At 60.2% G+C, this 19,421-nt stretch overlaps 12 non-coding genes across 12 annotated transcripts; 6 read left to right on the top strand and 6 right to left on the bottom strand.

Annotated features, from left to right (window-relative positions):
* Nucleotides 1-1,905: 1,905 nt before the first annotated feature.
* Trnag-gcc (transfer RNA glycine (anticodon GCC)) lies at nucleotides 1,906-1,976 on the bottom strand. The gene has a single exon. It is a non-coding gene; the product is annotated as a tRNA-Gly (tRNA).
* Nucleotides 1,977-3,943: 1,967 nt separating this feature from the next.
* Nucleotides 3,944-4,014, bottom strand: Trnag-gcc (transfer RNA glycine (anticodon GCC)). The gene has a single exon. It is a non-coding gene; the product is annotated as a tRNA-Gly (tRNA).
* A 1,576-nt stretch (nucleotides 4,015-5,590) lies between these two features.
* Nucleotides 5,591-5,673, bottom strand: Trnal-cag (transfer RNA leucine (anticodon CAG)). Its single transcript has one exon. It is a non-coding gene; the product is annotated as a tRNA-Leu (tRNA).
* Nucleotides 5,674-6,205: 532 nt separating this feature from the next.
* Trnad-guc (transfer RNA aspartic acid (anticodon GUC)) lies at nucleotides 6,206-6,277 on the top strand. Its single transcript has one exon. It is a non-coding gene; the product is annotated as a tRNA-Asp (tRNA).
* Nucleotides 6,278-6,898: 621 nt separating this feature from the next.
* Trnag-ucc (transfer RNA glycine (anticodon UCC)) lies at nucleotides 6,899-6,970 on the top strand. The gene has a single exon. It is a non-coding gene; the product is annotated as a tRNA-Gly (tRNA).
* A 487-nt stretch (nucleotides 6,971-7,457) lies between these two features.
* Nucleotides 7,458-7,529, top strand: Trnae-cuc (transfer RNA glutamic acid (anticodon CUC)). Its single transcript has one exon. It is a non-coding gene; the product is annotated as a tRNA-Glu (tRNA).
* Nucleotides 7,530-11,623: 4,094 nt separating this feature from the next.
* Nucleotides 11,624-11,694, bottom strand: Trnag-gcc (transfer RNA glycine (anticodon GCC)). Its single transcript has one exon. It is a non-coding gene; the product is annotated as a tRNA-Gly (tRNA).
* A 1,967-nt stretch (nucleotides 11,695-13,661) lies between these two features.
* Nucleotides 13,662-13,732, bottom strand: Trnag-gcc (transfer RNA glycine (anticodon GCC)). The gene has a single exon. It is a non-coding gene; the product is annotated as a tRNA-Gly (tRNA).
* A 1,576-nt stretch (nucleotides 13,733-15,308) lies between these two features.
* On the bottom strand, nucleotides 15,309-15,391 carry Trnal-cag (transfer RNA leucine (anticodon CAG)). The gene has a single exon. It is a non-coding gene; the product is annotated as a tRNA-Leu (tRNA).
* A 532-nt stretch (nucleotides 15,392-15,923) lies between these two features.
* Nucleotides 15,924-15,995, top strand: Trnad-guc (transfer RNA aspartic acid (anticodon GUC)). The gene has a single exon. It is a non-coding gene; the product is annotated as a tRNA-Asp (tRNA).
* Nucleotides 15,996-16,616: 621 nt separating this feature from the next.
* Trnag-ucc (transfer RNA glycine (anticodon UCC)) lies at nucleotides 16,617-16,688 on the top strand. Its single transcript has one exon. It is a non-coding gene; the product is annotated as a tRNA-Gly (tRNA).
* A 487-nt stretch (nucleotides 16,689-17,175) lies between these two features.
* Trnae-cuc (transfer RNA glutamic acid (anticodon CUC)) lies at nucleotides 17,176-17,247 on the top strand. Its single transcript has one exon. It is a non-coding gene; the product is annotated as a tRNA-Glu (tRNA).
* The last annotated feature ends 2,174 nt before the right edge of the window (nucleotides 17,248-19,421 follow it).

Genomic DNA, 19,421 nt, shown 5'->3' with positions numbered 1-19,421 from the left:
CCAAGCCGACACCAATAGGCTTGGTGACAGGAGCGTGGGCTGGAGGACACCGGATGGTCATGGGCAAACTCTCAACCCCGTCTCCACATGGCCAGGAGGGAACAGAGGATGTGCTCCGTGGGATCTGTAGTGGGTTGCCACTCTGGTCTGAACCTCACCTCACAGCCCAGATCCATCTTGTGCGGCTGCCTCCCAGGCAAGTGCAGAGCTCAATGGGCTTGCCGCCCCAATTCCCTTTAGAGGGAAGCCGATGGGCAGCCAGGCTAGCGGTCAACCTGTTGGTGACAGTTGGACACAGGGCTCCCTGCCACCTGTGCCGAGGACCCACTGTGCTTTACACATGGCTGTCAGGAGGCAGGGTGTTTCTCTTGCAGGTGGGTCATGACGGTAAGCTCTTGCTGGGTGAAAGCGTCTGTTCTCTTGCATGGCAGGCGTCCCGTGGCGCTCGGGACAAAGGTGTGACAGCAATGAGAGTTAGATGGACAGGTAGAGTCCAGGCCCTGGGTGGTGGGAGAATGCCTGTGGGAAGTTGGGGGGAAAGGAATGGGGATGGGGCTTGCAATCAACTGAGGTTCTTCGGAGGTTCAGAGCATTTGAGCATGGGACCCTAAGCCCCGAGTGACTGTGCTGGGTGGCTTGTGGGTGGAGACTAAGCTACCATGGGTCTAAGAAGGTAGGAGGAAGCCAGGTGGAGGAGACTGGAGATTGTGAGTGGTCAGCAACACAAGTGAGCCAAAGCCTGTGGGAGGAGGGTTGCAGTTGGAGGTGGAGGAATGATGGTGGGTGCTGGGTGTGCCAAGGGCGGATTGGGATACTGAAGGAGGAAGGAGAGGAGCAGCACAAAGCAAATGGGAGGAACTAGGAACTGGCCACTGTTCCAGCAAGATCAAGCTGCTCTAATCACAGATGTCTACTGAGAGAGAGAGAGAGAGAGAGAGAGACAGAGACAGAGAGAGAGACAGAGAGAGAGACAGAGACAGAGAGAGAGACAGAGACAGAGACAGAGACAGAGACAGAGACAGAGACAGAGAGACAGAGACAGAGAGACAGAGACAGAGACAGAGAGGCAGAGACAGAGAGACAGAGACAGGGACAGAGAGACAGACAGAGAGACAGGGAAAGACAGAGAGATATGGATGAGAGGAGAGAGGAGGGTTAAAGGGAGAGAAGGACAGGGAGGGAGGGAGGGAGGTAGGGAAGGAGGGAGGGATGGATGGATGGTTGGATGGATGGAGGAAGCTACAAGCTATATACAGTGGTAGGCTAGTGGTAAGGAAGGCTCAAGAGTAAAATCTCTTCTCCATTAAGACCACCCACACCTTGCAAGGGACAAGTTCATGTTTGAGAAGGTAATTCAGTGATGCCCGAGGAGCAGACACTGTGCAAGTGGTGAGCCTTGAGCCAAGTTGTGGATTATGGGAGATGAGGGGTTTGGGTGGGGTGAGGGTGGAGATGGTAGGTGTTAGCTGTGCTGCTGCAGGGATTCAAAGACGTGCTGTGGCTGAGGGTGGCATAGGGGAGACAGCAGTATTCATGGGGCATGGTAGCACTGGAAGTCCCGGGAGGTCCATGGTATGCACGGATGATAGTGGGACATGTAGGAGAGCTGAGAACAGGTGTTGTGGCCATTGGAAAAGTGTAGTTGTGAGCTAGTTAGTGGTTTGGAGAGAGGGTAGTAACATTCAGGGGTAGGAGATGTCAGGAGGGGGGTTGATGGGGTGCCGGGACAGGATGCAGGTACAGTGTGGTGGGGTGTGTGTTTGTGTGTGTTTGAAATGGTGTGAGGTGAAGGAGTAGTGGGCAAAGATGGAAGAAGGAATATTTTCTGTGTGACTGTGAGCGTGTGTGAGTGTGTGTGCACATGTGTGCATAGGCTAAGGGCCAAAATAAGATTTGGCAATGTACTGCATGGGCCGGGAATCGAACCCGGGCCTCCCGCGTGGCAGGCGAGAATTCTACCACTGAACCACCCATGCGCAGTCATCACAGGCCTGCTGCTCAAGGCACAGATGTGCTCCCAGGCTGGCCAGGCATAGCTGTTGCCTCCCTGCCCTCTTGGAGCAACTGCTGGCTTCACGTGTGCGCCAGGGTCCGCGGTGGCACAGGATGCATGATGGTACAGGGGGCCAGGCCATGGGCAAGTAGAAAGCAAGGCTGGCTCCCAGACGGTGGGCTCAGGAGGGGGCCGTGGGTGCCTACTGCTGCAGGGAGGGGGTGGGGTGGGCGGGGAGTGCACTTTCCCCATCCTGTGCTATCCCTGCTGGACTGCCGATTGGGTTCAGCGTTGTATGTCCGTCAGGACACTGGACGTGCCGTGCCGTGTGCCATGCGTGGCTGAGCGCCACACTTTCCTTGGCTACCTGCATTCTCCAAAGCGTGGATGTCCTCTCCTGACAAAGCTCGCCTGTCCAGTCCTCTCCTGTCCTGTCTGGTCCGATGTGCAGGTCAGCGGCATCACTCCTGGCGCCGAGGGGCTGCCCTGATATGTTCCTATGGCCCAGGCCAGGTGCTTTCTCCTTGGGGTACTTTGTGGTGTCCAGGTGCTGAGTGCTGGAGCTGTGGCTAGCCACCCACGTGACCCAGACTTAAGGCTTTGGCCCTATGCTCCACACTCCACTCACCTGAGCCATTGTTTCGGCTCGTCACCCCTACTCTGCTCTGCTCTGCTCTGCTCTACTCTACTCTGCTTTGTGCTGCCCTGCTCCCATTTCCACTTCCTGTCTGATTCCAGCGGCGGCGGTGGTGGTGGTGGTGGTGGTGGTGGTGGTGTTGATGGTGGTGGTGGTGGTGGTGGTGGTGGTCTGGCTATCACTGGTGTCTGTTGCCTCACTGTGCCTCATTGTGAGAGGTGTTGGCCAATCTGGGAAGAGAAAGACATCCCCCTTCCCATTTCTGAGCCAAGCAGTCTCCAGAGGAGAAGGAGGTCCGTTTCCCAGCAAGACACCGATAGCATCACCCTCAGCCGGGTGCAGAGAGAATGGAAGGGGTTGGGGACATGGTAGGAAGACACGGAGGTCCCGAGAACTGTTGACCAGATCAGGAGGTCACCCTGGGCGCTTCTAGAGTCCCCATCCCCCATGTGGCTTTTGGAAGAGTGACTGCCCAGAGACAGGCAGTGGGTCACACAGACCACAGACACACAGAGAGACACACAAACACACAGACTCCCCCCCTACACACACACAGAATCGGATTGGGAGAATGACTCTATACCCCCACCCTTCACACACTACATGGTGTGTGCAGTGGTTGAGTAGCGGTAGGCAAAGCTAGTGCACAAGAGAATGGTGGCGTCACTTCTCCACTGAGACCAAACCTGCACGGGGCGAGTTTATGGAATGAAGTCTAGTGACATGTAATGAAGTACAGGCCCAGGCTCATACAGTGATGCCCAAGGAGCAGACGAGGTGCAAGTGGTGAGCCTTGAACCAAGTTGTGGGAGATGAGGAGTTGTGGGTGGGGTGAGGGTGGAGACAGGTGTGGGTGTCAGCTGTGGTGCAGTGGGGGTATTCGAAGACATGCTGTGGCTCTGGGCGACACAGTGAAGGTGGCCACGTGGACATGGGATGATTCTATGGGGAGTCCTGAGAGGTCCCTGGTGTGCGCGGATGATGGTGGGGCCTGGTGGGCGAGCAGGGAGCAGGTGTTGTGGCCACTGGGAAAGTGCAGTTTGTGGACTAGATAGGAGTTTGAAGTGAGGGTGGTCATGTCCATGGGTAGGAGATATCAGAGGGTGAGGAGATTGTGTGGCAGGCTGGGATGAAGGTGCAGTGTGGTGGGCTGCTTTTGTGTTTATGTGAAATGGGTTAGAGTGAAGGAGTGGTGGGCAAGAAAGGGCAAAGGAATAGTTGTGTTTGGCAGTGCATGTGCGTGTGCATGTGTGTAAAGGAGGGAAGTAAGGAGCAGAGCACACACGGGAGCAAAATATGCTATGGTAGTGCTTTGCATGGGCCGGGAATCGAACCCGGGCCTCCCGCGTGGCAGGCGAGAATTCTACCACTGAACCACCCATGCATAGATGACGTGCCACTTCTGGACATGCCCCAGATGTGCTCCCAGGTCGGCGAGGCGAGGGCCGGCCCTTGCCTCCCTGCCCTGTGAGCAACTGCTGGCTTCAAGAGTGCGCCGGGATCCTGGATGGCACAGGGAGCCAGCAGCTGGGCAAGTAGAAAAAAAGGTTGGCTCCCAAACAGTCAGTCGGTCCAGGAGGGAGCGGTGGGGCGCCCGGTGCCGCAGGGAAGGGGCGTGGTGAGCGAGGTGTAGACTCACTCCTTTCCCCCTCGCCATCTGGGTCAGGAGGTGCGACGAGTGTCCGTCCCGCCCTGCCGTGCCATGCGGTGTGCTTCCGTGAGTGGCCGAGTGCCATGGTTTCCACAGCCACCAGTACTCTCCAAAGTGTGGATGCCGTCTCTTGACGAAGCTTGCCCGGCCTGGCTGGCCTGGCCTGGCCAGTGTGGTACGATGCACAGGTCAGAGGCACCACTTGCGGTGGCGCGGGGCTGCCCTGGTGTGTTCCCACAGCCCAGGCCCTGTGCCTTCCCTTAGGGGTGCTTTGTGGTGTCCAGGTGGTCGACGCCGGGGCTGGGGCTAAGCCGCCCTGTCCACTCATGCCGGTCATTGTGTTGGCATGGCTCAGCACCTTTGTTCCCTTGTTTTGCCCTGCCCTGCCCTGCGCTGCCCTTCCTTGTCCTTTTCCTGGGGTCTGGCTCTCACTGGCGAGCCTAGCCTGGGTGTGCCTCATTGTGAGAGATGTTGGCCAGTGCGGGCAGAGAAAGCAATGCAGCCAGCGCGTCCAACCCCAAGGCAAGCTGTCCCATGAGGAGGAGGATGGGAAGACAGGGAGCGCGTGAACCCCGGCAGGGTGCTGTGAGAACGGGATGAGAAAAGGGAATGAGTCAGAGGACGGGGTGGGGGGTATGTGGGGCAGAGACTGGTGAACAGGACAAGAAGTGGCACAGGGTTGTCCCCTAGAGCCTCGGTGTGCAGAAATGTGCGGCTGTGGGCGAGTGGCTGCCTGGGCCCTGCTGCCGTAAGCCGGTGCTGTGGGATGGGTGGGAGGGCTTTCCAAATGGCACAGGTGTGAGCGGTTGCTGGGCTCAGGGCAGCCACCAGTCAGTCTGTCTTTGTCACTGTGTGGGCTTGTTGGTTAGGGTTGTGTTGGTGGGGATCACTGGGCTTGAGTGTGTGTGTGTGTGCCCGCGCACAGGCGCGCGCGTGCGCATGTCTTTTGTTGTGTGTGCGGGTGTAGAACGGTGGGGGTAAGGGGAGATGGAAGGTGGAGGGCCAGCAGAGCAAGCCACTGGAGGAAAGAAGGAGGGAGCGGTAGATGGAAGGGGTGAAGCTCCACCTGAGTTGGTGGGTCGTGCGTGTGTGCGTGCCTGGGAATGGACTTTGACAGTGGGTGGAAGGCCCTGCCCGCCACCCCCGAGGGGAGGGAGGGAGAGGCGACAGGAGGAGCAAGATAGAAGGGAGGGTGGCAAGAAAGCGAGGGCAAGGCAGGAGGAGAAGGCAAGGTAGTGCTGTGATTGTTGGCTGGGGTGGGCGGGCCGCAGGCAGGGTTCCCTGAGTGTCTGTGGCCAAAAGACGAGGTTGTCAGGAGTGGGATTCGAACCCACGCCTCCAGGGGAGACTGCGACCTGAACGCAGCGCCTTAGACCGCTCGGCCATCCTGACGGCGAGGCGCAGCTGCTGGCTTCTCCACTCGCCTGGCCAGGGCCAGGCGTGCGCCCTGGCCCTGGCCGGGAGCCACGTTCCACCGGGGTGCGCTCGGCGCGCTGTATTGCCGGTCTGGGGGTCGGAGGGCAAACGGGGTCAGCGGGGAGGCTTAGGGTCTCAGTCCCGCGAGGTCCAGCGCACGCCCGCCCCCACAATCGAGCGGCGGCTGCGCGCGGCGTGCAAGCTGGAGGCGCGCAACCAGCCGCTGCGGGCCGGCCGGTGCTTCTTGCTCGGCTCCGCACGCACAGGCACCGAGGCGAAGGCGGCGGCGGCTGCGGCGGCGGCGGGCAGGTGACCCCGGCCGGCAGGTGGCCCCGGGTGGGTCCTTGGCAGGCGGGTGGGGCCGGGCTTGTGGGGAGAGCGCGGCCGCGCGTGCTTGGGCTTGGGCTTGGGCTTGGGGTCGGAGGCCAGATAGGGCAGATGCGAGCCCCAGGTCCGGGTCCGGGCGGCTGTGGGAGAGGGGCCTGTGTCCCGACGGCAGGCGGCGTCATCCTCGTTAGTATAGTGGTGAGTATCCCCGCCTGTCACGCGGGAGACCGGGGTTCGATTCCCCGACGGGGAGGCCGCTGTGGCGTTCTTTTTGCCCACCACCCAGCGCGGCCTCTCTGCTCCAAGGCGTCCTCACTTCAGCAGCTCCAGGCCCCCTGAGCCAGCGCCCGAGCGCTCGCCTTCCACCTCTCGCTCGCCGTCGTCGGCGTCTGCCGCCCAGCCACCAGTCGGGACTCACAGACGAGCCGGCGAGCGGGCCCTGCAAGTGGGGGTGCTGGGCTGCGGGTCGGACCAAGGGAGACGCTGTGGCTGTCGGCCGTCGCGTCGCCGCGCCCGCGTCCAGCCCGCAGGCGTGCCGCGCAGGGCTCGGGAGCAGTCAGGCGGCGGGAGCTCGGAGGGCGCCCCGCAGGAACCAGGAGGCTAGGCTGGACCCAACCCGTCCCTTTGCGTGGCTGCGGGGCAGCCAGCAGCTTCGGGCGTGGCGCAGGACGGGCCGTGCGTGTGTGGCTCGGGCTGGCCCGGCAGCGCCGCGTGTCCCAGCCCACAGAGAAGTGAGGTGCGAGACACGCGCTCCCCCCCACCCGCACCCGCACCGGCACCGGCACCCGCACTCCGCAACCCCCGCCTCCTTCCCCGCAGGAGCTGTGGCCCGCGCCCGTCGCCGGCGTGCTGTGTGCGCTGGCCGTGGCGTGTGGCGTTGGTGGTATAGTGGTGAGCATAGCTGCCTTCCAAGCAGTTGACCCGGGTTCGATTCCCGGCCAACGCAACGCTGCAGCACCAGGCGACTCAATGCAGCCGGCCGACCTTTTAGCCAGCTCCAGCTGTGGCTCGGCCTGCGCGCGGGAGGAGAGGGCGTGGGTGCCGGAGTGCACGCGTGTTGTGTTGGACACTGCCGCAGCCGGCCAGGATTGCGGGCTGCTCGCGGCTACAGGCAGGAGGAGAGCTGCCGCTTGCTTTGCCTTGCCTTGCCTTGCCTTGCCTTGCCTTGCCTTGCCTTGCCTTGCCTTGCTGTGCCTTGCCTTGGCTGACGGGGAGGGACGAGGGAGGAGGAGTGGAGACGGGCAAAGGGGGGAGGCGGAGGGGGAGGGCGAGGGGGAGGTCGGCCAGGCAACCGGCTCGCCAGTGTCCTTGTCTTTTTGGCCAGCCATACCTCCAACCCACGGGGCCGGTGGATGGCAGGTGTCCAGAGGCGGTGAGTGTCCGGCAGCGCTGCTGGGTTGCAGGACGAGTGCTCCGTGCAGGCAGCGGCACGCTCCCTGGTGGTCTAGTGGTTAGGATTCGGCGCTCTCACCGCCGCGGCCCGGGTTCGATTCCCGGTCAGGGAAGCCTTTCTTCTTCCTTTCCCACTTTCACTTGCCTTCTTCACTGCCCTTCCACTTCCCAGCTTGCCTCCACCACACAACTCCACCCACCCCCTTTTGGGACTAGCGCTCCTCCCAGGCCCCAACCAACTGCGCACTCACCCTTCCTCCTGCAGGCAGCATCACTGCTTGCCTGCTTGTTCCCCGGCCTGGTACCCCACCCTGCCACCTTCAGCTTCTTCCCTTTGCTTTTCCCTTCCTTAGCCAACATCTCCCTTTCCTCATCTGGCCACCCCAGAACTCGCCCGGCCTGGCCAGCTGAGAGAGGAATGCTGACACTGCACCAACACCACCAGCCTATCCTAGCAAGAGTGTGCTTGTGAGCAGCAGCGCTAGCGCGCGCACATACACACACACACACACACACACACCATCCACACCTGAGTCAACCGCCTGACTTCCTTCTTGAATCTTACTGAGCCTCTACTCACCTTTCTCCAGCCTCAGCCCATCGCAATCTCCAAACCCAGTCTTCCAATCCACCACTCACTCACCCCACACTCCACCACTGGCCCATCCACTGCCTGCCTCTCTCCCTTTCCCTCCTAATCTTACCCTCCCTGCCTCCTTCCCTCCTGTGTTGCATCACTCCCTCCGTCTTTCACTCCTTCTGTCCCTCTGGTCCTGCTCTCCTTCCTTTCCTACCACCCTCAAGGACTCCCTCACCTCACTCACCTGCTTGTTCACTTGCATATCCCCTTCCCCCTGAGCTGCTCCCCCCCACCCCCAACCCTAAGCTCAGGCATTCTTCCCTCTGGCTCATTTGATCACCTGCTCACTCCAACATATACCAAGTCTCTCTCCGATTCTCTCAGGCATCTATCTCCCTTCCTGCACACCTACCCTTCCCTTGCTCTAGCTGTCACTTGTGCAACCTCCAGCTCACTCACTCACTCATTCACTCACTCGTTCACTCACTCACTCACTCACTCCCGGGCTGCCCTCATTCATCCCCAGTACATTCCCTCATGCCGCATACACTCGACTCTTCTGGGCGCTCACTCCTTCAGTCACCTGCTCATGCTGTGCTCTATCTACGTACCCAATCATCTAAACTCCCTTGGTCTGCAGTTCACTCGCACCTCTACCCAGCCACCTACCTGCTCACCCACTTGCTCAGCAAGTCACTGTGTACACACATTCCTTCATCAAGCCACCCAGTCACACCCCCCTTCACCCTCCTCTTCACCCAAATACTCTCTAGAGCCGTCTCATCTACCCAACCCCTTGCCCACTCCATCAATCCCTGCTTAACTCACACATCTCCCTACTCAACCTTCCACACCCGTCACTCACTCACTCACTCACTCACTCACTCATTCAATCATGTTGTTCATTCATTCATCGCCAGACTTATTATTCCCTCTTCAACCCCCCCCCCCACACTCACACACACACACACACACTTACCCCTACTCTCGCACACCAACTTTCACCAGCATTTACACGGCGGCTCACATGTCCGACCCCATTCAGTCACCTACTCACAGACTCAACAACCCATTCACTGCATCCCCATTCACCCCATTATGTACCCGCCCATTCCCTCACTCTGACACTCCTGAATCCACTCATTCCCTTCCTCCCTCCCTCCCTGCCCCATTTCCTCACTCCCTCCTTCCCTGCCTGTGTCTCTCCCTCCCTCGCTAACTCTCTCTTTTCCCATCCCCCTCCTCCCTGTCCCTCTTGCCCTTATTCCCCCCCCCACCCCCTCACTCATTGGTGTTATTTCTGGGATGGCTCCAGGACTCTTCCACAGAGCTGCTTTGGCCACACCTCCTGTGGCTACAGGCACATTCCCAATGGTGAGAGGGGCCTATGCCCTCCAGTTCACCTCCCTGCCTGGTCTGGTTGGCTATGTGGCAGCAGTCATTGAACTGGTTGGTACCTCCCTCTGGCCAGGCATCGAGTCCTGCACTCCAGTTTTTCTCCACCCATGGCAGTGGGTTTGGTGGTCACCTGAGCTGAGCCAGTGTGGATGGAGATCTCTCCCTCCCTGCTGCACAACCTCCCCCAAAGAGAGAGGCCGAAGTGTGAAGAGGCATCAGGGGTTAGTTAGGTGGCTGCAAAGTAGACAAGGGGCAGCAAGCTACAGGCAAGGGCAGGGAGATGTGTGTCGTCACTGGGGGAATAAGCAACAGCCAAGCCGACACCAATAGGCTTGGTGACAGGAGCGTGGGCTGGAGGACACCGGATGGTCATGGGCAAACTCTCAACCCCGTCTCCACATGGCCAGGAGGGAACAGAGGATGTGCTCCGTGGGATCTGTAGTGGGTTGCCACTCTGGTCTGAACCTCACCTCACAGCCCAGATCCATCTTGTGCGGCTGCCTCCCAGGCAAGTGCAGAGCTCAATGGGCTTGCCGCCCCAATTCCCTTTAGAGGGAAGCCGATGGGCAGCCAGGCTAGCGGTCAACCTGTTGGTGACAGTTGGACACAGGGCTCCCTGCCACCTGTGCCGAGGACCCACTGTGCTTTACACATGGCTGTCAGGAGGCAGGGTGTTTCTCTTGCAGGTGGGTCATGACGGTAAGCTCTTGCTGGGTGAAAGCGTCTGTTCTCTTGCATGGCAGGCGTCCCGTGGCGCTCGGGACAAAGGTGTGACAGCAATGAGAGTTAGATGGACAGGTAGAGTCCAGGCCCTGGGTGGTGGGAGAATGCCTGTGGGAAGTTGGGGGGAAAGGAATGGGGATGGGGCTTGCAATCAACTGAGGTTCTTCGGAGGTTCAGAGCATTTGAGCATGGGACCCTAAGCCCCGAGTGACTGTGCTGGGTGGCTTGTGGGTGGAGACTAAGCTACCATGGGTCTAAGAAGGTAGGAGGAAGCCAGGTGGAGGAGACTGGAGATTGTGAGTGGTCAGCAACACAAGTGAGCCAAAGCCTGTGGGAGGAGGGTTGCAGTTGGAGGTGGAGGAATGATGGTGGGTGCTGGGTGTGCCAAGGGCGGATTGGGATACTGAAGGAGGAAGGAGAGGAGCAGCACAAAGCAAATGGGAGGAACTAGGAACTGGCCACTGTTCCAGCAAGATCAAGCTGCTCTAATCACAGATGTCTACTGAGAGAGAGAGAGAGAGAGAGAGAGACAGAGACAGAGAGAGAGACAGAGAGAGAGACAGAGACAGAGAGAGAGACAGAGACAGAGACAGAGACAGAGACAGAGACAGAGACAGAGACAGAGACAGAGAGACAGAGACAGAGAGACAGAGACAGAGACAGAGAGGCAGAGACAGAGAGACAGAGACAGGGACAGAGAGACAGACAGAGAGACAGGGAAAGACAGAGAGATATGGATGAGAGGAGAGAGGAGGGTTAAAGGGAGAGAAGGACAGGGAGGGAGGGAGGGAGGTAGGGAAGGAGGGAGGGATGGATGGATGGTTGGATGGATGGAGGAAGCTACAAGCTATATACAGTGGTAGGCTAGTGGTAAGGAAGGCTCAAGAGTAAAATCTCTTCTCCATTAAGACCACCCACACCTTGCAAGGGACAAGTTCATGTTTGAGAAGGTAATTCAGTGATGCCCGAGGAGCAGACACTGTGCAAGTGGTGAGCCTTGAGCCAAGTTGTGGATTATGGGAGATGAGGGGTTTGGGTGGGGTGAGGGTGGAGATGGTAGGTGTTAGCTGTGCTGCTGCAGGGATTCAAAGACGTGCTGTGGCTGAGGGTGGCATAGGGGAGACAGCAGTATTCATGGGGCATGGTAGCACTGGAAGTCCCGGGAGGTCCATGGTATGCACGGATGATAGTGGGACATGTAGGAGAGCTGAGAACAGGTGTTGTGGCCATTGGAAAAGTGTAGTTGTGAGCTAGTTAGTGGTTTGGAGAGAGGGTAGTAACATTCAGGGGTAGGAGATGTCAGGAGGGGGGTTGATGGGGTGCCGGGACAGGATGCAGGTACAGTGTGGTGGGGTGTGTGTTTGTGTGTGTTTGAAATGGTGTGAGGTGAAGGAGTAGTGGGCAAAGATGGAAGAAGGAATATTTTCTGTGTGACTGTGAGCGTGTGTGAGTGTGTGTGCACATGTGTGCATAGGCTAAGGGCCAAAATAAGATTTGGCAATGTACTGCATGGGCCGGGAATCGAACCCGGGCCTCCCGCGTGGCAGGCGAGAATTCTACCACTGAACCACCCATGCGCAGTCATCACAGGCCTGCTGCTCAAGGCACAGATGTGCTCCCAGGCTGGCCAGGCATAGCTGTTGCCTCCCTGCCCTCTTGGAGCAACTGCTGGCTTCACGTGTGCGCCAGGGTCCGCGGTGGCACAGGATGCATGATGGTACAGGGGGCCAGGCCATGGGCAAGTAGAAAGCAAGGCTGGCTCCCAGACGGTGGGCTCAGGAGGGGGCCGTGGGTGCCTACTGCTGCAGGGAGGGGGTGGGGTGGGCGGGGAGTGCACTTTCCCCATCCTGTGCTATCCCTGCTGGACTGCCGATTGGGTTCAGCGTTGTATGTCCGTCAGGACACTGGACGTGCCGTGCCGTGTGCCATGCGTGGCTGAGCGCCACACTTTCCTTGGCTACCTGCATTCTCCAAAGCGTGGATGTCCTCTCCTGACAAAGCTCGCCTGTCCAGTCCTCTCCTGTCCTGTCTGGTCCGACGTGCAGGTCAGCGGCATCACTCCTGGCGCCGAGGGGCTGCCCTGATATGTTCCTATGGCCCAGGCCAGGTGCTTTCTCCTTGGGGTACTTTGTGGTGTCCAGGTGCTGAGTGCTGGAGCTGTGGCTAGCCACCCACGTGACCCAGACTTAAGGCTTTGGCCCTATGCTCCACACTCCACTCACCTGAGCCATTGTTTCGGCTCGTCACCCCTACTCTGCTCTGCTCTGCTCTGCTCTACTCTACTCTGCTTTGTGCTGCCCTGCTCCCATTTCCACTTCCTGTCTGATTCCAGCGGCGGCGGTGGTGGTGGTGGTGGTGGTGGTGGTGGTGTTGATGGTGGTGGTGGTGGTGGTGGTGGTGGTCTGGCTATCACTGGTGTCTGTTGCCTCACTGTGCCTCATTGTGAGAGGTGTTGGCCAATCTGGGAAGAGAAAGACATCCCCCTTCCCATTTCTGAGCCAAGCAGTCTCCAGAGGAGAAGGAGGTCCGTTTCCCAGCAAGACACCGATAGCATCACCCTCAGCCGGGTGCAGAGAGAATGGAAGGGGTTGGGGACATGGTAGGAAGACACGGAGGTCCCGAGAACTGTTGACCAGATCAGGAGGTCACCCTGGGCGCTTCTAGAGTCCCCATCCCCCATGTGGCTTTTGGAAGAGTGACTGCCCAGAGACAGGCAGTGGGTCACACAGACCACAGACACACAGAGAGACACACAAACACACAGACTCCCCCCCTACACACACACAGAATCGGATTGGGAGAATGACTCTATACCCCCACCCTTCACACACTACATGGTGTGTGCAGTGGTTGAGTAGCGGTAGGCAAAGCTAGTGCACAAGAGAATGGTGGCGTCACTTCTCCACTGAGACCAAACCTGCACGGGGCGAGTTTATGGAATGAAGTCTAGTGACATGTAATGAAGTACAGGCCCAGGCTCATACAGTGATGCCCAAGGAGCAGACGAGGTGCAAGTGGTGAGCCTTGAACCAAGTTGTGGGAGATGAGGAGTTGTGGGTGGGGTGAGGGTGGAGACAGGTGTGGGTGTCAGCTGTGGTGCAGTGGGGGTATTCGAAGACATGCTGTGGCTCTGGGCGACACAGTGAAGGTGGCCACGTGGACATGGGATGATTCTATGGGGAGTCCTGAGAGGTCCCTGGTGTGCGCGGATGATGGTGGGGCCTGGTGGGCGAGCAGGGAGCAGGTGTTGTGGCCACTGGGAAAGTGCAGTTTGTGGACTAGATAGGAGTTTGAAGTGAGGGTGGTCATGTCCATGGGTAGGAGATATCAGAGGGTGAGGAGATTGTGTGGCAGGCTGGGATGAAGGTGCAGTGTGGTGGGCTGCTTTTGTGTTTATGTGAAATGGGTTAGAGTGAAGGAGTGGTGGGCAAGAAAGGGCAAAGGAATAGTTGTGTTTGGCAGTGCATGTGCGTGTGCATGTGTGTAAAGGAGGGAAGTAAGGAGCAGAGCACACACGGGAGCAAAATATGCTATGGTAGTGCTTTGCATGGGCCGGGAATCGAACCCGGGCCTCCCGCGTGGCAGGCGAGAATTCTACCACTGAACCACCCATGCATAGATGACGTGCCACTTCTGGACATGCCCCAGATGTGCTCCCAGGTCGGCGAGGCGAGGGCCGGCCCTTGCCTCCCTGCCCTGTGAGCAACTGCTGGCTTCAAGAGTGCGCCGGGATCCTGGATGGCACAGGGAGCCAGCAGCTGGGCAAGTAGAAAAAAAGGTTGGCTCCCAAACAGTCAGTCGGTCCAGGAGGGAGCGGTGGGGCGCCCGGTGCCGCAGGGAAGGGGCGTGGTGAGCGAGGTGTAGACTCACTCCTTTCCCCCTTGCCATCTGGGTCAGGAGGTGCGACGAGTGTCCGTCCCGCCCTGCCGTGCCATGCGGTGTGCTTCCGTGAGTGGCCGAGTGCCATGGTTTCCACAGCCACCAGTACTCTCCAAAGTGTGGATGCCGTCTCTTGACGAAGCTTGCCCGGCCTGGCTGGCCTGGCCTGGCCAGTGTGGTACGATGCACAGGTCAGAGGCACCACTTGCGGTGGCGCGGGGCTGCCCTGGTGTGTTCCCACAGCCCAGGCCCTGTGCCTTCCCTTAGGGGTGCTTTGTGGTGTCCAGGTGGTCGACGCCGGGGCTGGGGCTAAGCCGCCCTGTCCACTCATGCCGGTCATTGTGTTGGCATGGCTCAGCACCTTTGTTCCCTTGTTTTGCCCTGCCCTGCCCTGCGCTGCCCTTCCTTGTCCTTTTCCTGGGGTCTGGCTCTCACTGGCGAGCCTAGCCTGGGTGTGCCTCATTGTGAGAGATGTTGGCCAGTGCGGGCAGAGAAAGCAATGCAGCCAGCGCGTCCAACCCCAAGGCAAGCTGTCCCATGAGGAGGAGGATGGGAAGACAGGGAGCGCGTGAACCCCGGCAGGGTGCTGTGAGAACGGGATGAGAAAAGGGAATGAGTCAGAGGACGGGGTGGGGGGTATGTGGGGCAGAGACTGGTGAACAGGACAAGAAGTGGCACAGGGTTGTCCCCTAGAGCCTCGGTGTGCAGAAATGTGCGGCTGTGGGCGAGTGGCTGCCTGGGCCCTGCTGCCGTAAGCCGGTGCTGTGGGATGGGTGGGAGGGCTTTCCAAATGGCACAGGTGTGAGCGGTTGCTGGGCTCAGGGCAGCCACCAGTCAGTCTGTCTTTGTCACTGTGTGGGCTTGTTGGTTAGGGTTGTGTTGGTGGGGATCACTGGGCTTGAGTGTGTGTGTGTGTGCCCGCGCACAGGCGCGCGCGTGCGCATGTCTTTTGTTGTGTGTGCGGGTGTAGAACGGTGGGGGTAAGGGGAGATGGAAGGTGGAGGGCCAGCAGAGCAAGCCACTGGAGGAAAGAAGGAGGGAGCGGTAGATGGAAGGGGTGAAGCTCCACCTGAGTTGGTGGGTCGTGCGTGTGTGCGTGCCTGGGAATGGACTTTGACAGTGGGTGGAAGGCCCTGCCCGCCACCCCCGAGGGGAGGGAGGGAGAGGCGACAGGAGGAGCAAGATAGAAGGGAGGGTGGCAAGAAAGCGAGGGCAAGGCAGGAGGAGAAGGCAAGGTAGTGCTGTGATTGTTGGCTGGGGTGGGCGGGCCGCAGGCAGGGTTCCCTGAGTGTCTGTGGCCAAAAGACGAGGTTGTCAGGAGTGGGATTCGAACCCACGCCTCCAGGGGAGACTGCGACCTGAACGCAGCGCCTTAGACCGCTCGGCCATCCTGACGGCGAGGCGCAGCTGCTGGCTTCTCCACTCGCCTGGCCAGGGCCAGGCGTGCGCCCTGGCCCTGGCCGGGAGCCACGTTCCACCGGGGTGCGCTCGGCGCGCTGTATTGCCGGTCTGGGGGTCGGAGGGCAAACGGGGTCAGCGGGGAGGCTTAGGGTCTCAGTCCCGCGAGGTCCAGCGCACGCCCGCCCCCACAATCGAGCGGCGGCTGCGCGCGGCGTGCAAGCTGGAGGCGCGCAACCAGCCGCTGCGGGCCGGCCGGTGCTTCTTGCTCGGCTCCGCACGCACAGGCACCGAGGCGAAGGCGGCGGCGGCTGCGGCGGCGGCGGGCAGGTGACCCCGGCCGGCAGGTGGCCCCGGGTGGGTCCTTGGCAGGCGGGTGGGGCCGGGCTTGTGGGGAGAGCGCGGCCGCGCGTGCTTGGGCTTGGGCTTGGGCTTGGGGTCGGAGGCCAGATAGGGCAGATGCGAGCCCCAGGTCCGGGTCCGGGCGGCTGTGGGAGAGGGGCCTGTGTCCCGACGGCAGGCGGCGTCATCCTCGTTAGTATAGTGGTGAGTATCCCCGCCTGTCACGCGGGAGACCGGGGTTCGATTCCCCGACGGGGAGGCCGCTGTGGCGTTCTTTTTGCCCACCACCCAGCGCGGCCTCTCTGCTCCAAGGCGTCCTCACTTCAGCAGCTCCAGGCCCCCTGAGCCAGCGCCCGAGCGCTCGCCTTCCACCTCTCGCTCGCCGTTGTCGGCGTCTGCCGCCCAGCCACCAGTCGGGACTCACAGACGAGCCGGCGAGCGGGCCCTGCAAGTGGGGGTGCTGGGCTGCGGGTCGGACCAAGGGAGACGCTGTGGCTGTCGGCCGTCGCGTCGCCGCGCCCGCGTCCAGCCCGCAGGCGTGCCGCGCAGGGCTCGGGAGCAGTCAGGCGGCGGGAGCTCGGAGGGCGCCCCGCAGGAACCAGGAGGCTAGGCTGGACCCAACCCGTCCCTTTGCGTGGCTGCGGGGCAGCCAGCAGCTTCGGGCGTGGCGCAGGACGGGCCGTGCGTGTGTGGCTCGGGCTGGCCCGGCAGCGCCGCGTGTCCCAGCCCACAGAGAAGTGAGGTGCGAGACACGCGCTCCCCCCCACCCGCACCCGCACCGGCACGGGCACCCGCACTCCGCAACCCCCGCCTCCTTCCCCGCAGGAGCTGTGGCCCGCGCCCGTCGCCGGCGTGCTGTGTGCGCTGGCCGTGGCGTGTGGCGTTGGTGGTATAGTGGTGAGCATAGCTGCCTTCCAAGCAGTTGACCCGGGTTCGATTCCCGGCCAACGCAACGCTGCAGCACCAGGCGACTCAATGCAGCCGGCCGACCTTTTAGCCAGCTCCAGCTGTGGCTCGGCCTGCGCGCGGGAGGAGAGGGCGTGGGTGCCGGAGTGCACGCGTGTTGTGTTGGACACTGCCGCAGCCGGCCAGGATTGCGGGCTGCTCGCGGCTACAGGCAGGAGGAGAGCTGCCGCTTGCTTTGCCTTGCCTTGCCTTGCCTTGCCTTGCCTTGCCTTGCCTTGCCTTGCCTTGCTGTGCCTTGCCTTGGCTGACGGGGAGGGACGAGGGAGGAGGAGTGGAGACGGGCAAAGGGGGGAGGCGGAGGGGGAGGGCGAGGGGGAGGTCGGCCAGGCAACCGGCTCGCCAGTGTCCTTGTCTTTTTGGCCAGCCATACCTCCAACCCACGGGGCCGGTGGATGGCAGGTGTCCAGAGGCGGTGAGTGTCCGGCAGCGCTGCTGGGTTGCAGGACGAGTGCTCCGTGCAGGCAGCGGCACGCTCCCTGGTGGTCTAGTGGTTAGGATTCGGCGCTCTCACCGCCGCGGCCCGGGTTCGATTCCCGGTCAGGGAAGCCTTTCTTCTTCCTTTCCCACTTTCACTTGCCTTCTTCACTGCCCTTCCACTTCCCAGCTTGCCTCCACCACACAACTCCACCCACCCCCTTTTGGGACTAGCGCTCCTCCCAGGCCCCAACCAACTGCGCACTCACCCTTCCTCCTGCAGGCAGCATCACTGCTTGCCTGCTTGTTCCCCGGCCTGGTACCCCACCCTGCCACCTTCAGCTTCTTCCCTTTGCTTTTCCCTTCCTTAGCCAACATCTCCCTTTCCTCATCTGGCCACCCCAGAACTCGCCCGGCCTGGCCAGCTGAGAGAGGAATGCTGACACTGCACCAACACCACCAGCCTATCCTAGCAAGAGTGTGCTTGTGAGCAGCAGCGCTCGCGCACGCGAGCGCACGCTCGCGCACACACACACACACACCATCCACACCTGAGTCAACCGCCTGACTTCCTTCTTGAATCTTACTGAGCCTCTACTCACCTTTCTCCAGCCTCAGCCCATCGCAATCTCCAAACCCAGTCTTCCAATCCACCACTCACTCACCCCACACTCCACCACTGGCCCATCCACTGCCTGCCTCTCTCCCTTTCCCTCCTAATCTTACCCTCCCTGCCTCCTTCCCTCCTGTGTTGCATCACTCCCTCCGTCTTTCACTCCTTCTGTCCCTCTGGTCCTGCTCTCCTTCCTTTCCTACCACCCTCAAGGACTCCCTCACCTCACTCACCTGCTTGTTCACTTGCATATCCCCTTCCCCCTGAGCTGCTCCCCCCCACCCCCAACCCTAAGCTCAGGCATTCTTCCCTCTGGCTCATTTGATCACCTGCTCACTCCAACATATACCAAGTCTCTCTCCGATTCTCTCAGGCATCTATCTCCCTTCCTGCACACCTACCCTTCCCTTGCTCTAGCTGTCACTTGTGCAACCTCCAGCTCACTCACTCACTCATTCACTCACTCGTTCACTCACTCACTCACTCCCGGGCTGCCCTCATTCATCCCCAGTACATTCCCTCATGCCGCATACACTCGACTCTTCTGGGCGCTCACTCCTTCAGTCACCTGCTCATGCTGTGCTCTATCTACGTACCCAATCATCTAAACTCCCTTGGTCTGCAGTTCACTCGCACCTCTACCCAGCCACCTACCTGCTCACCCACTTGCTCAGCAAGTCACTGTGTACACACATTCCTTCATCAAGCCACCCAGTCACACCCCCCTTCACCCTCCTCTTCACCCAAATACTCTCTAGAGCCGTCTCATCTACCCAACCCCTTGCCCACTCCATCAATCCCTGCTTAACTCACACATCTCCCTACTCAACCTTCCACACCCGTCACTCACTCACTCACTCACTCACTCACTCATTCAATCATGTTGTTCATTCATTCATCGCCAGACTTATTATTCCCTCTTCAACACCCCCCCCACACTCACACACACACACACACACTTACCCCTACTCTCGCACACCAACTTTCACCAGCATTTACACGGCGGCTCACATGTCCGACCCCATTCAGTCACCTACTCACAGACTCAACAACCCATTCACTGCATCCCCATTCACCCCATTATGTACCCGCCCATTCCCTCACTCTGACACTCCTGAATCCACTCATTCCCTTCCTCCCTCCCTCCCTGCCCCATTTCCTCACTCCCTCCTTCCCTGCCTGTGTCTCTCCCTCCCTCGCTAACTCTCTCTTTTCCCATCCCCCTCCTCCCTGTCCCTCTTGCCCTTATTCCCCCCCCCACCCCCTCACTCATTGGTGTTATTTCTGGGATGGCTCCAGGACTCTTCCACAGAGCTGCTTTGGCCACACCTCCTGTGGCTACAGGCACATTCCCAATGGTGAGAGGGGCCTATGCCCTCCAGTTCACCTCCCTGCCTGGTCTGGTTGGCTATGTGGCAGCAGTCATTGAACTGGTTGGTACCTCCCTCTGGCCAGGCATCGAGTCCTGCACTCCAGTTTTTCTCCACCCATGGCAGTGGGTTTGGTGGTCACCTGAGCTGAGCCAGTGTGGATGGAGATCTCTCCCTCCCTGCTGCACAACCTCCCCCAAAGAGAGAGGCCGAAGTGTGAAGAGGCATCAGGGGTTAGTTAGGTGGCTGCAAAGTAGACAAGGGGCAGCTAGCTACAGGCAAGGGCAGGGAGATGTGTGTCGTCACTGGGGGAATAAGCAAC

Source organism: Dipodomys merriami, unplaced genomic scaffold (genome assembly GCF_024711535.1).
Source record: "Dipodomys merriami isolate MVZ:Mamm:240054 unplaced genomic scaffold, mDipMer1.0.p SCAF_56, whole genome shotgun sequence".
Classification (NCBI taxonomy): domain Eukaryota; kingdom Metazoa; phylum Chordata; class Mammalia; order Rodentia; family Heteromyidae; genus Dipodomys; species Dipodomys merriami.
Note: the sequence above shows the minus strand (reverse complement) of the source record. Positions and strands in the feature narration are given on the sequence as shown.